This window comes from Schistocerca gregaria, chromosome 7, assembly GCF_023897955.1.
Source record: "Schistocerca gregaria isolate iqSchGreg1 chromosome 7, iqSchGreg1.2, whole genome shotgun sequence".
Taxonomy (NCBI): domain Eukaryota; kingdom Metazoa; phylum Arthropoda; class Insecta; order Orthoptera; family Acrididae; genus Schistocerca; species Schistocerca gregaria.
In genome coordinates, this window is record NC_064926.1 from 53204028 (window position 1) to 53218352 (window position 14325).

General features: G+C 40.0%; 1 protein-coding gene across 1 annotated transcript in view; it reads left to right on the top strand.

The window, feature by feature from the left end:
• The first annotated feature begins 4495 nt into the window (after positions 1–4495).
• Positions 4496–14325, top strand: part of LOC126282162 (odorant receptor Or2-like) — a 57469-nt gene continuing 47639 nt past the window's right edge. Inside the window, exon 1 of the mRNA XM_049981683.1 lies at positions 4496–4548. The gene's annotated coding sequence lies outside the window, so the exon portion shown is untranslated. The remainder of the gene's footprint in view (positions 4549–14325) is intronic.

Sequence of the window (14325 nt, forward strand, 5' to 3'; positions counted from 1 at the left end):
TAACTCTCTCACTGTTTTACTACTGTAGTCTTTAGTCTGAAGACTAGTTTTATTCAGATCTGCATGCTAGTTTATCCCATCTTCATCTCCAAAGATATACTATCAACATACATGCACTCAAACCTGCTTATTATACTAATCGCTTGGTATCCCTCCTCAACACTGATATCCTCCCCCCCCCCCCCCCCCCCCAAATCGTCAATCTGCTTCCCAGGATTACAGAGATGACGATTTCTTCATACCTGATGATACGTCCCATCAAGCGTTTCCTTCTTTTAGTCAAGTAATGCCACATTATTCTGCAGCATCACATTTCAAAAGTTCTAGTGTCTTGTTATGTGCAGAAAAGCTTCACTAAAACTTACACTGACATTGGACGATAACGAATCCGTCTTTCTAGAAATCATGTTCGCGCTATAGCCACTCCGAATTTTACGTCCACTCTACTTCGGCCATCATCAGTAATTTGCTAAGACAGTAACTAAACTTACGATTTTAAAGCCTCATTTTCTAATTTAGTTCCCCAGAATCGCCTGATTTAATTTGATGACATGACATTACTTACCGTCGTTTTATTTTTGTCCATGGACATCTTATAAACTCTTTTGTAGAAATCATTCAATTCCATTCAACTGTCGTTCAAGCCTTTGCTGCCTCTGACAAAATTATGTCATCGACAAACGTAAAAGTTTTTACTTGTTCTCCCTGAAGTTTTATTTTAACATTTTTCCTTGGCTTACTGCACAGCTTTCGGAACGCATAAAACCGAGCGAGGTGGTGCAGTGGTTAGCACACTGCACTCGCATTCGGGAGGACTACGGTTCAATCCTGCGTCCGGCCATCCTGATTTAGGTTTTCCGTGATATCCCTAAATCGCTCCAGGCAAATGCCGGGATGGTTCATGTGAAAGGGCACGGCCGACTGCCTTCCCTAATCCGATGACCTCGCTGCTTGGTCTCTTCCCCCAAAACAACCCAACCCAACTCGGAACGCATAGATTGAATAACACCCAGTATGGATTACGATCCTCCCTCATTCATTTCTCAACAACTGTTTATCGTTCATGCTGTTTGAGTCTTATAACTATAGTTTCTGTAACAATTCTATATCAACTACTGCTCTCTGTACTTTATCCAAGTTACCTTAGGAATTTTAAGGGGTTTATTAAAATAAGCGTTCTGATAAACGATTCCTGAATCTACAAACGCTGTAGACATAGTTTTTGCTATTTGATTCTGTCTTCAAGGGTAAGTTAGATGACTACTTTCCCGCACGTTGTTACAGTTCTCCGGGACCTAAACTAGGCCGATGACCTCAGCAGTTTGTTGTGATAAGATTTTACCATAAATATCTAATCTGATGTCCCACAAGTTTTCAATGCTTCTGTAAATAATTCGTGTGAGTATTATGCAGCCATCACTTATTAAACTTACATTCACCCCTGTCAGCCCCGCATTCTTTGAAATAGGAATTATTAGATCATTCTGGGCATCTGAGTGTATTTTTCCGGTCTTTTAAATTTTGTGCTCTAGCAGGAATACGCTATGAGACCAAAAGTATCCGGACAGCTGGCTAAAACTGGCTTACAAGTTAGTGGCGCCCTTTATAGGTAATGTTGGGATTCAATATGGTATTGGTCCACACTTCGCGTTGATTACACCTTCCACTCTCGCATACGTTCAATCAGATGCTGGAAGGTTTCTTGGAGGAATGGCAGCCCATTCTTCACGCAGTGCTGTACTGATGAGAGGTATCGATGTCGGTCGGGGACGCCTGCACGATATCAGCGTTCCAAAACATCTCAAAGGTGTTCTATAGGATTCAGGTCAGGACTCTGTGCAGGCAAGTCCATTACGGGGATGTTATTGCCTTGTAACCAGTCAGCCACAGGCCGTGAATTATGAACAGTTGCTCAATCGTGTTGAAAGATGCAATCGACATCCCCGAATTGCTCATCAACAGTGGGGAGCCGGAAGATGCTTAAAACATCAATGTAGGCCTGTGTTGTGACACGCAAAACAACAAGGGGTGCGTGTACCCTCCATGGAAAACACGCCCACACCATAACAACCACTGCCTCCGAATTTTACTATTGGCGCTACACACACCGGCAGATGACGTTCTCCGGGCATTCGCCATACCCACAACCTGCCATCGGATCGCCACATTGTGTACCGTGATTCGTCACTCCACACAATGTTTTTCCACCTTTCAGTCGTCCAATGTTTACGCTCCTTGCACGAAGCGAGGCGTCGTTTGGCATTTACCGACGTGATGTGTGGCTTATGAGCAGCCGCTCGACCATGAAATCCAAGTTTTCTCACCTCCCGCCTAGCTGTCATTGTACTTGCAGTGGATCCTGATGCAGTTTGAAATTCCTTTGTGATTATCTATCTGGCTATTACACGTTACGACCCTTTTCAACTGTCAGCGGACGCTGACAGTCAACAGACGAGGTCGGCCTGTACGCTTTTGTGCTGTAGGTGTCCATTCACGTTTCCACTTCACTATCACATCAGAATCAGTGGACCTAGGGACTTTTACCGCAATATCACACCTCCTAATTTATCTTAAATTACATTGTTCTTATTTTCTATGAAATTACATTCAATTTAATTTCTGTGATACAGCAGTTTATACATTCTTCCCGCATTTCAGCATTTTCTTCTTCGCTAGAACTGGCTTGACATCTGAACTGTTGATATCCAAATAGGTGTCTCTCTTTTCTCTAAAAATACATTAAAGTTTCTTATAAGTGACTTCTGTTTTTTCCCTAACTGTGAGTGCTTCTATACACCTGCATATCCTGTTTAACCATTACTGTTTTGCTATTTTGTACTTCTTGTCACTCTCAGTCTTTAGAAACATGTATTCCCATTTGCCTGCTTTATTTTGTAGATTTTTATGTTCTACTTTTCGATACCTAAATCAGTGTCTTATGCGTCATCCAAGGGTTCCCAATTCAACTTGTCATTTTGCCACTTTGACCCTCAACTGCCTTCTTTCCTCCATCTCTCGAGGACACGCATTGGCCTTCCATTGTATTCCTTACCAGTTTTTCAGCTAAACGTGGGTTAATGTTCCCTCTAGAAAATTTATATCTCAGGTTATTTCAACGTAGCAAGGTACCGTTTCCCGAATTTCTATACATTATTCATTCTTAATCTGATGATAATAATCAATAAATTATGGTCAGAGTCTAATTGTCCTGCTGGAAATATTATGCAGTTTAAAATCTTGTTTGTCCAGCCATTACGTAATATATATTGCAAATTATCCTCCGTGCCTAAGTATATTACACGTGTGAACCTTCATTCACGCTTTTTATATCAGGTATTAGCGATGATTAAATTATGGCCTGTGCAAAATTCTACCAAAGGGCTTTGTATTTCAGTCTTTTCCTGCTGTTCTTTACTGCCGCTGTTTCATCTTGTCTTACTATTGGTCTCTGGTTCCCATTAGAAATAAATTTTCCTCTCTTTTAATTAGCTGAATTATTTGTTTGTGTTTTCACACCGTCTTTCAATATCTTCAATATCTGCGGATGTATTTGTCAAATGGACCAGTATTGTTGTGTTGATATTGATTCCTTGCCTATCTTGATTACGATAATATATTCAGTTTGTTGTGCATAAAGGCTTAACTTCCATATTTATGCAAAATTAGCTTCAAGCTTTTCGTCTTTTCTTTTACATTAAACTACCGTGAACTTCATATCCATACTACGATTGATTTTAAAATTTTGTTGCGCAACAACTGAAAACAACTCGGAACTTGCTCAGTTTCTGTAGCCATCTGGCTGAAATAGGACGCTGTTATGCATAAAATACGAAGCATCTGATAGCTAAGCGAACACCATAGGGAATACTTTAAATTTCGTCGATATGGTCGATGACACGAGGCAGAAGGCAGAGAACTGAACCTCTGTTTACTGAACGCTCAGATCTCTCGTTTCTGCGACAGAATTCATGAATCATAATCTAAAAAGCTGGTGCGCCGCCACAGACCGCCACAAAAATTACAACGCTAGGCTGACGTCCGTCCACTAGGAGTTTATTTCTCCTTTCTCGTCGTTTAAGATATCGCGGATGAATGAGAAGGATTGAAAGGCCACAGAATTGTGTCACGATTCCTTGTAAATATTTTGTGCGTCGAAAATTAGAGACTCGCGTGGGACCATCTCCTCGACACTTTAGCTGCAGTAAACAAGTACTTTGGAAGACAGTCAACCTCAGCAAGTCATAAAATGCGTGTCTCGCGTTTTTTCTGTAGGAACTAGTGCTTACAGTCTTTGATGTCAGTTGATATGCGGACACGGGACAGAAAAACATTCATAGTTACTTTAGGACAGAAAGAAACGGCCTGTCACTGGTTAATTAAATCTGAAGTAGGCCTTTCCAATATCTGGTGCATATAAAAACCAATAAATAAATTAAAACAGACGACACTGCTTTTATTAAAAAATCCGTCCTCCTGTTCACGGAGGTCAGTCGACAGCGGGTCGTCCACTCTGCCACGACTGCCGCCTCGACTTTCACTCTTCAGAAAGTACGTATGCACATTCAGTTTCATCGACGGTGACAGAGTAAGGGATCACCTCCTAAATATCCAGCATAATGCACAGCGGTAACTTTGCAACACATGTTCTAGACGTTTTTCGGAAAAAGTCTTTGGTAAGTGTTAAGAATCATATGAGTGGGAAGACAGGGACTGAGAATCCAGATCCGTTCCTTTGTTTATTATTATTTACCGCACGCGTATCTGCGTCTCGTACGATGCAGTCTCAACTTCCGAAAGCGCTCCTGTGATACTGTTTCAGCTAGTTTCTACACTCACTTAACGCGATGGCGTAGATAGCTTTCTGTTCATTCATTTAATAACAGTATCAATTAAGAAGTGAATCATAGTCATCTTGCGCAAAACTAGTGTGAGGGAAGCATACGACGGATGAATCAGTATATTACAGTATTTCCTTTTCTTCCGTTTACAGCATTTGGCCTCGTTACCCAGCCAAGAAGATATCTTAATGTGTTCTGTTACTCTAATTTAAATTCACGGTAATAGAAAAGCAATATAAACGCGTTCTTTTCAAAGAACTTGGCGCATATGTTTTAAAAAAACCGCGGAAAGCCTTAAGCGGAAGAGTCTGAACACAGATTTGGAGCTCTGATCTTCTGAACAACGTCTCTGGGGGAAATATTGTACAGGGAATTTCACTTGTCTTCTGTCATCTGCAGCAAACAACATTTATTCAGTGTCTGGGACAGGACTCATTTCACGACGCTTAAAGCGACTCTTAGTCTAAGACATATCTGGAGAAAATAAGTGTATGATACGTTACTGACCACGCTTCTCCCCCCCACCTCCCCCTCCCCCCGAAGCCCTCTCCTCTACCCAGTTTAACTGAAATGTGACGCACGAGGTGAATTACCATTATGGGAACGCTGATTACTCTATTTCTGTTCTCAAAATTCTTACCGGAGCGATACGCATTTCTAAATTCTGGTTCTTGAAATTTTATAATTAGGCTTTCGCGGATTAGTTTCTGTACGTATCATGGGTCTGGCATTCATACTTTTTTCATATTTTCGCTTCACTCTCCTATAAGTTAAGGAAACCTGTGACCATTCGTGTTGGCCTTCTTTGTATATTTTCAATATCCCTTTCAGTAATGCGCTGAGATGAGATGCACGGGGGATTTGTAAACAGTCTCGTCTGTAGTGTCACTGAATTTTCCCAGTATCCTACCAATGATACAAAGTGTCCCACCTGCATTATTTACGAATGAGCCTACGACATCTTTCTTTCATATCCCTTGAAACAGTAACAGCCAGTAATTTGTGTTACTGAATATTCCCGACCCGATATCTGCGAAAAATCTGAGGATCTATTAATATTTTCCATCAGATCATTAACAAACAACATGATCAAACAGGATCACAACACAACTCCCTGAGGCACGCCGTAAGTTACTTCTAGATCTGGTGAAGACTCCATGCAATATAAAATGTTGTGTTCTCGTATGTAGAAATCTAAAATATAACAATAATTTTGTTAGATACTCGGAGGAATGCTACGTACTATCGATAATAACATATGGTGTGGTAAGGAATCACATGCTTTTCGTAAGTCAACAAATACAGCATCCACCTCACTGCCTTCGTCCGTGTCTGTCAGGACGTTATAAAAAAGGAAGTTATGTTTCCCATTGTCACTTCCAGAGACCACGTTGGTTGCCATGAAGCAGGTCGTTTTGTTAGACATACCTCATAGAATTCCCTGCGAAATATTTAGCAGGACATGTTTTTAGGGAAATGTGTGTCGATAAGCGTTAATAAGCATATACATCGGGAGATACGGAACAGGGACAGCAGATCCTTAACTTCCCTCTTTGTTGCAGACTTCTCAAATTAACTCGCATAAAAGCTTCTCTGATTAAGCTGTAGCGAACTTCTAGACACACACACACACACACACACACACACACACACACACACACATACACACACACAAGCGGACGTGGGTACGTAACTATCTGATCACCCATTTATTGATGACTAAAAGGAAGGAGAGACTGATTGTCTTCTGTGCAGAATCACTGCGAAGGAAGCATATGTAGCTACTCCCTTGAGTATTATTTATCAACATCTCTCTCGTACTATTTTACACTTGGTTACAGGAGAACTACCAGGGATAAGGCAGTGCATTACCTGTTTTCGTTTTTTCCTTCTTTACACGTTTATCCTCTTTACACAGCCTAGGTGATTAAATGTGTATTATTATTATTATTCCTAACATGTATTCAGTAATACATTTCCTTAATTACAATAGGTGAAATGAGCAGGGATAGAGAAGGAAGGCATATGAGCTCTGCGTAAACAGCTTTCAAATATTATTTGACGAGACTAGGGAAGGCATTAAGCTGACCATCTGGACTCTGATATTAAGCTCTGATGTCCTGAACGTGACATCTCTGTCGTAACTCTGACCAGTGGATCTTACAAAGCATACGGCACCTCCTCTGGCAGCTGAAACATGTAAATTCGGTATCTGAGACATCGGTAAGCACACGATGGTTAAGTACACCAATGTTACGTAAAATGTCTAACAGCCTCACGTTCCATTATACACACGGAAGTTGAAATAACCCGTAAAATGATACTAACAGCGCGAACTGAAGCAAAACGTTTCATGAATCTTTGCTCTATGTTCCTCAAAGACTGTTGCTCTCTGTACTAATGAGCTATTTTTAAATAAATTCCAGGAAGAACACTGTACGTTTTGAAATAATTCAGCTCACATGCTGAGAACGATTAACCTGATAGTTTCAAGGAAGGAACAAACATGTTTATTCCAGTATTTCTTCTAGTGTGACGCTAAGAAGTCTGCTTCTTTTCTTCTTCTTCTTCTTCCTTCTTTCTCTTTCTTCATGTATTTCTGATTCTTTTGTTACATCCTTTTAGTTGTAGCTGTTGATGATTCCACCTTTATCTGGGTCTCCTTAATGGTCTTCTACCCACTGCCTAGTAATTCGTCAAAAATGTCGATATACTTTTATCTTTCTTTCTTACAATATTGTACTTTTAGTTGTCCCTGTCTACTCCCAGTTCTTCTCCGATATCCGCATTCCTCCTCCTACTGGATAATGTGACTCGCATACTCTTCTTAGGTATCGCTTGTCATGTTTTTGCACATTCTGTACAATTCTTTTTTTATATAGTTCACGGCTCGCTTCCACGTGGCATGGTTTATATTGATTTCTTTCGTAGGTCTTAAGAAGAGTTTCCTTTCACCTTTAGAATTGAGAGTTCTGCAGATTGTTACGTTAATTTCATTGAATCCTTTTACTTCTTATTGCAGTCCGTTTCTGTCGTGAATGAGATGGTATTTCGTAATAAGTTGAAGGTATTTACTCCTTCTATGTTCTGATCATTTAATATTATTACGCTGGGAACTGGCTCTTCCCTCCTCAAAACTATAGTTTTTGTTTTCTTTGACGATACTAAGAGTCTATATAATTTAAACCTAGTAGGTAAAATACGAGCAACTACATGAAGTGCATTCTCGGATTCAGCAATCATAGTTTAATCATCGGGAAACAATGAAATCGTAGAATAGTCGTTGAAGTCATAACTACTTACATAAATTTAATTTAATCACACCTTAGTTGAAATAAAAAGAATCGGTGAGAAACTTCGTGCTCCTCTTACTCCCAAATTTGTCCTGGTTTCAGGTTTTCCATTTCCTGCAACGTTAATTTCTCATCTTTAATACGTTTTCTCTACTAACTCTATAATGTACAGAGGAATTTCTGTTTCATTATCTCCATAGCATTTCGCTATTTACCATATCAAAAGCTTTCAAATAATCTATGAATAGTGAATTTGTCGCTCTACTACACTCTGCGTTTGTCGGTGATTTTTCTAGTAGCGAACGTATTGTTTGTATACGATCTACCTGTACTAAAGCCCATTTAAGCTTCTAAAAAATATTTGCAACAATTACAACTAGTCTCTGGGTTACTCTTTTACAATATATTTTGTGCCCTGTGGTTAGTAGAAAGATGCTCGTGCAGTTTTCACAATTCTTCTATCTACTTGTGTACAGAAGTTGTTGTATCTAATTTCCAGACCTCAGAAATTTTATTATTCGTCCACTAGTATATATAATTGATATGAGTGAGAAATAGATTTCGGTGTGCGAGGTGCACATGTAATCGCTTCTGTGTTAATCCCATCACTGTCCAGTGTTTCTCGGTTTTTGATTTTACTCATTTCATATTCTAATCCCTTCAGTTACTTTTTTCAGTACCCGCAATGAGGGCGGCAACAAGCTCCATGAAGTACATTGCAGCCTATCCATGACGCCATGTTCGCTTCTTGCTGCAGAAGGGCAGATTCGTCTATCCGTTTACGTCCTCGTCTCACCCCATTCAATTTTTAATAAAGGACAATACCACAGTAGGGTACTTAGCAGTTTGCGGTTCTTACTAGAATATTTGTTATTCGCACTGTTCCATCGCACGGACCAAAGATTCCACCTGCATGCACAACTATTTCCGTCGCGTAATTGTAATGCAGTGCTAGCACTAAAAGGCACCATTTTAATATTTAATATTTTAATTTAGATGTGCCAAAAGAATTATTAATTTTTATTATTTTACGATTTCTTGTATGGTGAAATGCGCCAGCGTTGGTCATACGTTACAGGAATTTCCCGTGTTCATATCGGCACTGAGTCAAGGATATTCTTCGATCTCTTGTAATGTTAAGTTTTCCGAGCATCACAGGGCACTGTTTTAATAGTTACTGTTTTATTTTAGATGTGCCAAAATAATTATCAGTTTTTCTTGGTTTGCTACTTCTTCTACTGTAAAATGTTTCAGCGTAGCTAATATGTTATTTAAATATCCCATTTTCATATAGGCGTTGATCCAAAGGTTATCCTCAATCACTTTCTATGTTATACAGTCTTAGCACCAGAGGACATCATTTTAATATTTAATATTTTATTTTGGCCGGCCGTAGTGGCCGAACGGTTCTAGCCGCTACAGTCTGGAACGGTGAGACCACTACGTTCGCAGGTTCGAATCCAGCCTCGGGCATGGATGTGTGTGATGTTCTTAGGTTAGTTAGGTTTAAGTAGTTCTAAGTTCTATGGGACTGATGACCTCAGAAGATAAGTCCCGTAGTGCTCAGAGCCATTTGAACCATTTGAACCATATTTTATTTTAGATGTGCCAACACAATTATTAATATTTTATTTCACGATTTTTTCAGTCTGAAATGTTTCAACGTTGTTCATATGTCATTTAAATTTCCCATTTCCATATCGGCATTGACTCAAGTACGGTCTCCGATCTCTTGCCAACTTTCTGAATTAACTCAGATTTCATTTTGTATTATATAAAATCGCTTGATAGTAAACATCGTAATATACCAGAAAAGCTTGAAATCGGTATGTGTACTTGCCAAGCGTATTAAGAAACAATAAAACTTGTAGTTACGGCCAACTCTTGTTTTCATTCGAATCACTGTCGTAATTGGAAGGATTTGCTCACAACTAACGCGCTTTTATGATTACGTAATCGACAATCTCAACGTGTACAAAACAAGAGCATAATGTGATCTCCATCGATGAAGTCTTATTGAGTATATTTCAATATTACCCTCCAACTGAACAGGCCAGGAGAGGAGATCTCGTATTGTTCGAACTGAAGACTACGGTTAACTATGTAATAGTATAAACTTGGTGGTTCCTAATTCGCAGATAAACTGATAGGAAAGGAGGTCATTTCAAAGGAAAACTAATAAAAATAGTAGCCAGTGATTTTCGTAAGCTAGTCGTCCGCTAGAAGCAGGAAAGATGACGCCCACCATTGAACGCGATACGGGATTATCGAAGTGATCGCTGGCGGCCGCAGATGTCCACAAACAACGGAATGAAAAGCTCTCGTAAATTAAGATCCTTTTAGACAAGCGCGAAACGGCAATAAGAAACCCCAACAAAGGGCAAAGAAGAAAAACGCAGAGAGAATACACATGATAATATGCAAAAATTAGTTAAATTTAATTTATTCGCTAGTAATTTGTATCCCCTTTTCTCTCTTTTTACGAAGATCATCTAATAGCTACTTTCTAAGAGCTGAAAAATCTGTAGTGACTATTTATGTTAATTCAGGTTTTACGTGATTTCCCAAAATCGCTTAAAGTAAATTCTGGTGCCATTCCTTTGTATGGTTATTGCAAATTTTTTCCCCCATTTTTCCCTAATCCGAGTTTTTTCCCTCATCCCTTATGAGGAGAAACGTTAATTTTTCTTCCTTCTTAGGCTAAGAAACAGTAAAATAGATTTTTTTACAAATAGTATGATATCTACGAACCAAGGAATGAAAGCAGAATTGTGGTATGTACATTTAGATAACCTGTATAAGGAAGAAGAGTCGATGGCAGTATGAGAGAAAGAGAACAGGAACCAGCTGGAATGGGGCCGCAATCACCCAGAAAGAAATTGACAGAGCTCTGTAACACCTCAGTCGAAAGAGTACAGTTGGAGTAGGCGATATTTCCATGCAGTTATTAAGATCATTGGGAGAAATAAAAGACGATGGCAAATTTGTAACCGTCATACTTCAAGAAACATGGATAATCTTAATACTGATTACAGTTATGAGCTACGATAGGACAACTAGTTTAATAAACCGTGGTTCCTACAGACTGACAAGACTTATCTAAAGAATACTGAAACGGCGGGTATATGATTCATCGTAGAAAAGAGTTTGTGGATATTTCGGCCTAATTTTATAGCATTGTTAGATTTAGAAGACTCTGTCGACAACGTTCTCTGCAATTCACTCTTTCTAACTTTCAAGTTATAACGGGTAAAATAGAGGGAGTGAAAATGTTATCTTTATTTAGTGCATAATTGAGACAGCTGTTCTAAGTCGAAGCACAAGAAGAGAGTGTGGCGGCAGTAGGGAGGTAGCAGTCAACAACCCTGACTGCCTTGTGTCGTTGAATATGTACACAAAACAAGTAGAAAAGGAAACCAAGGAGAGAATTCGAATAGCAGAAAGAAGAACTTCAGGGAAAAGAAATAAAAACTTCGAATTTCGATGATGGCACTGTGTGAGAGATGGCGAAAAACTTGAAACATCTACTGAGAATATCGGGTAGCATGTCTGTATGCAGATCAAGCACGTGAGACTATACTATACAACTTCATTTGGCTGGAACTAGTTTATAAGTCGACATCCGGCATACCTTGGCATAATGCATGTTAAGACACATATGTTTCTGAAGAAAACGGTATCTAGCTATACAAAGCTGTAATTATGTTGTATGGTAAAGCTTTTTGACACTCAAACTTGTATATGCCACATATCCACGATCGTACGGTATAGTTAAAGCTGTAGAAGCCAAAGGGCGTCTAAAAGCAAAGTCAACATGAATCACAATAGTAGTGTTATATATCAGGGACATCTACTTTCACGCGGAGTCACAAGCTACCTGGTGTATTGCATGACATCAACCAAGATCGGAATACTACTGAACTGGGATTCTCCGATTATTTGTGTCAGACGGGCCGCTGGTAGGAAACGGGGAGCAGAGAAGCTTCGAACAGTGTTTTTGCTTTAGGCAGAGTTTGTCACAAGCGCACAACACACATACGCGCAGTCATGTAAATAATTTGAAAACATATAAAAGAAGCCATCAGCCAACATCAATGTCGCTGGCCTAGCTTATCATTCACTGTCGAGTACAAAACAGCGGCCCATTACCCTACCAGGATGCGTCAGCACATCCCACTTATTTTGTTTATCTGTGCAAGCTGACCATTAAATTTATGTTGTCTGTTGGTGGGGTAGTAAGTGTTGACTAATGGAGCATAGATAAATGAATTTGTTAAACGTTACTTATTTCACTTTAAATTCTTACCTGCGGTTGAGATAAGCTGTGAGATTAATATTATACTTTTATTTAAAGCAGATTCGCCTCTTTTTGTAAATTCTTTTAGCCAGATGTACTTTCATTCGCTTGTATCACGCTGAGATAGGTCTCTGGTTGGTGTTGGATTCCCGTATTGTTGACTATATTCCTTCTGGATGTAAAGGGATTATCTGTGTTTTTATAACTTTGTCTGACAGATGGCACGGGGAAGAAAAGTCTGATACCAATAATCAGCTGGTTCTGTAGATGACCGAGCTGATGTTGTTAGAGAGTTAATTTCCTATGCATTAAATTATGTAGACTAATGGTATAAAATATACTGTACCGGTTTCAATGACGTTTCTGCTCATTCAGATTATTTATTTTCACAAACCTTAAAATGTCAAACCTTTAAATATAAGAAAATGCCGTTGGTGAAAGAGGATAATTTATCGTCTGTGATTACGTTGTGATTAATGTCGCTTTAACTACTTCTGGGTATCTGATATAATTAAACTTTCCTTAAGATATTTCAGTCTCAACTTTATCTACGATAATGGTAGAAGATGAGGAAATGAATTAACATTTATGCAACGTCCGCGATTAGAACCAGGGTATCCTTTCTTAGTACGGAGGTGTGCTAGCCATTAGACCGCCATAGCCGTAGAGGCAAAACAGCTCCCTAACACAAACTTCAATTCGTCTTCAGTTTATTTTCCCCTTCTTAAATCGTCACTATTGTCAGTGCTCTTCGGTATTGGAGTATCACCCAAGTATTGGGGGTCAATGGGGAAATCTTGCCTGGACCTCACGCGTGGGTGATCTGTAGATGATACATTTTGCCACGGAAATTGTCTGACGGTTACGAGTAATTTTACGAGCAAATACAATAATACCTACTGCTTAAACAACTTACTAAAAATCTGGAACGAAACGTAACGGCGATTTTACGTGGTATGTATTCGACAAGCCCATGGTAGTTGTCCGGACATTATGTGGCACCACAAAGGTTCACACAGATCACGAAAATTCGTCAACTTGAGGGCTGGTGGCTTTCGGGCGCAGTGGAGACGCTCACTGGCACCCTTGGTACGTTCCACAGGGTTCGAGTAAGATGAATTTGCTGGTGAAGTCATAACAGAAGTTCACTACAAAGTTCGTCAAACTAGACGCACAGTACTTCTTTCTCACTCTCCGCCCCTCCTCTCCCCCCCCCCCCCCCCCCAACTCCAAACCAATCTCCACGCCGCCGGCGTGCATCCGTAGAACGGTGCCTGTTTCGAGCAGCGTCGATTCCAGAATAGACCCTCGAACTGGTACAAGAAGATATGTGATACCTACGAACAGGCGACGTGTACGTTTCCATTGTACCACGATCGAGCCTCCATTTTCCCGCTCCCACTACAGCCGTAATTGACGCTTGTCATTGAGTCAGTATGGTAACATGTGAGAATCGTCAGCTGTGGTGTCCCACGTTCAACAACGTGCACTACACTGTGTCCTAAGAAACAATAATTTGTGCCTGCACTGAGATTGAACTCTACCGACGGATCGGCCACGGGTAGACGTCTATCCTGCTTTACCGAGTGGGTAAGTTTCCGCAATCCAGTTTCTGTGACGAAGTAATGGTGTCCAGCACCTTGCACACTACTCGTGCTTTCACCGCGCTTCAGACGCTTTTCGTAACTCTGCATGCGAATAGTCGAACATCTTTGTCGTTCCCAAGAGCCGGCCATAACATTCTGCTCTTGTAAATGTCGCTAACGTCAGTGGATTTTCCCAACCGCAGCACGTATCGTCGTGTACTCTCCGTTCGTTTCGGTTCCGCTTACATACCAAGTGATCAAAAAGTCAGTATAAATTTCAAAACTGAATAAATCACGGAATAATGTAGATA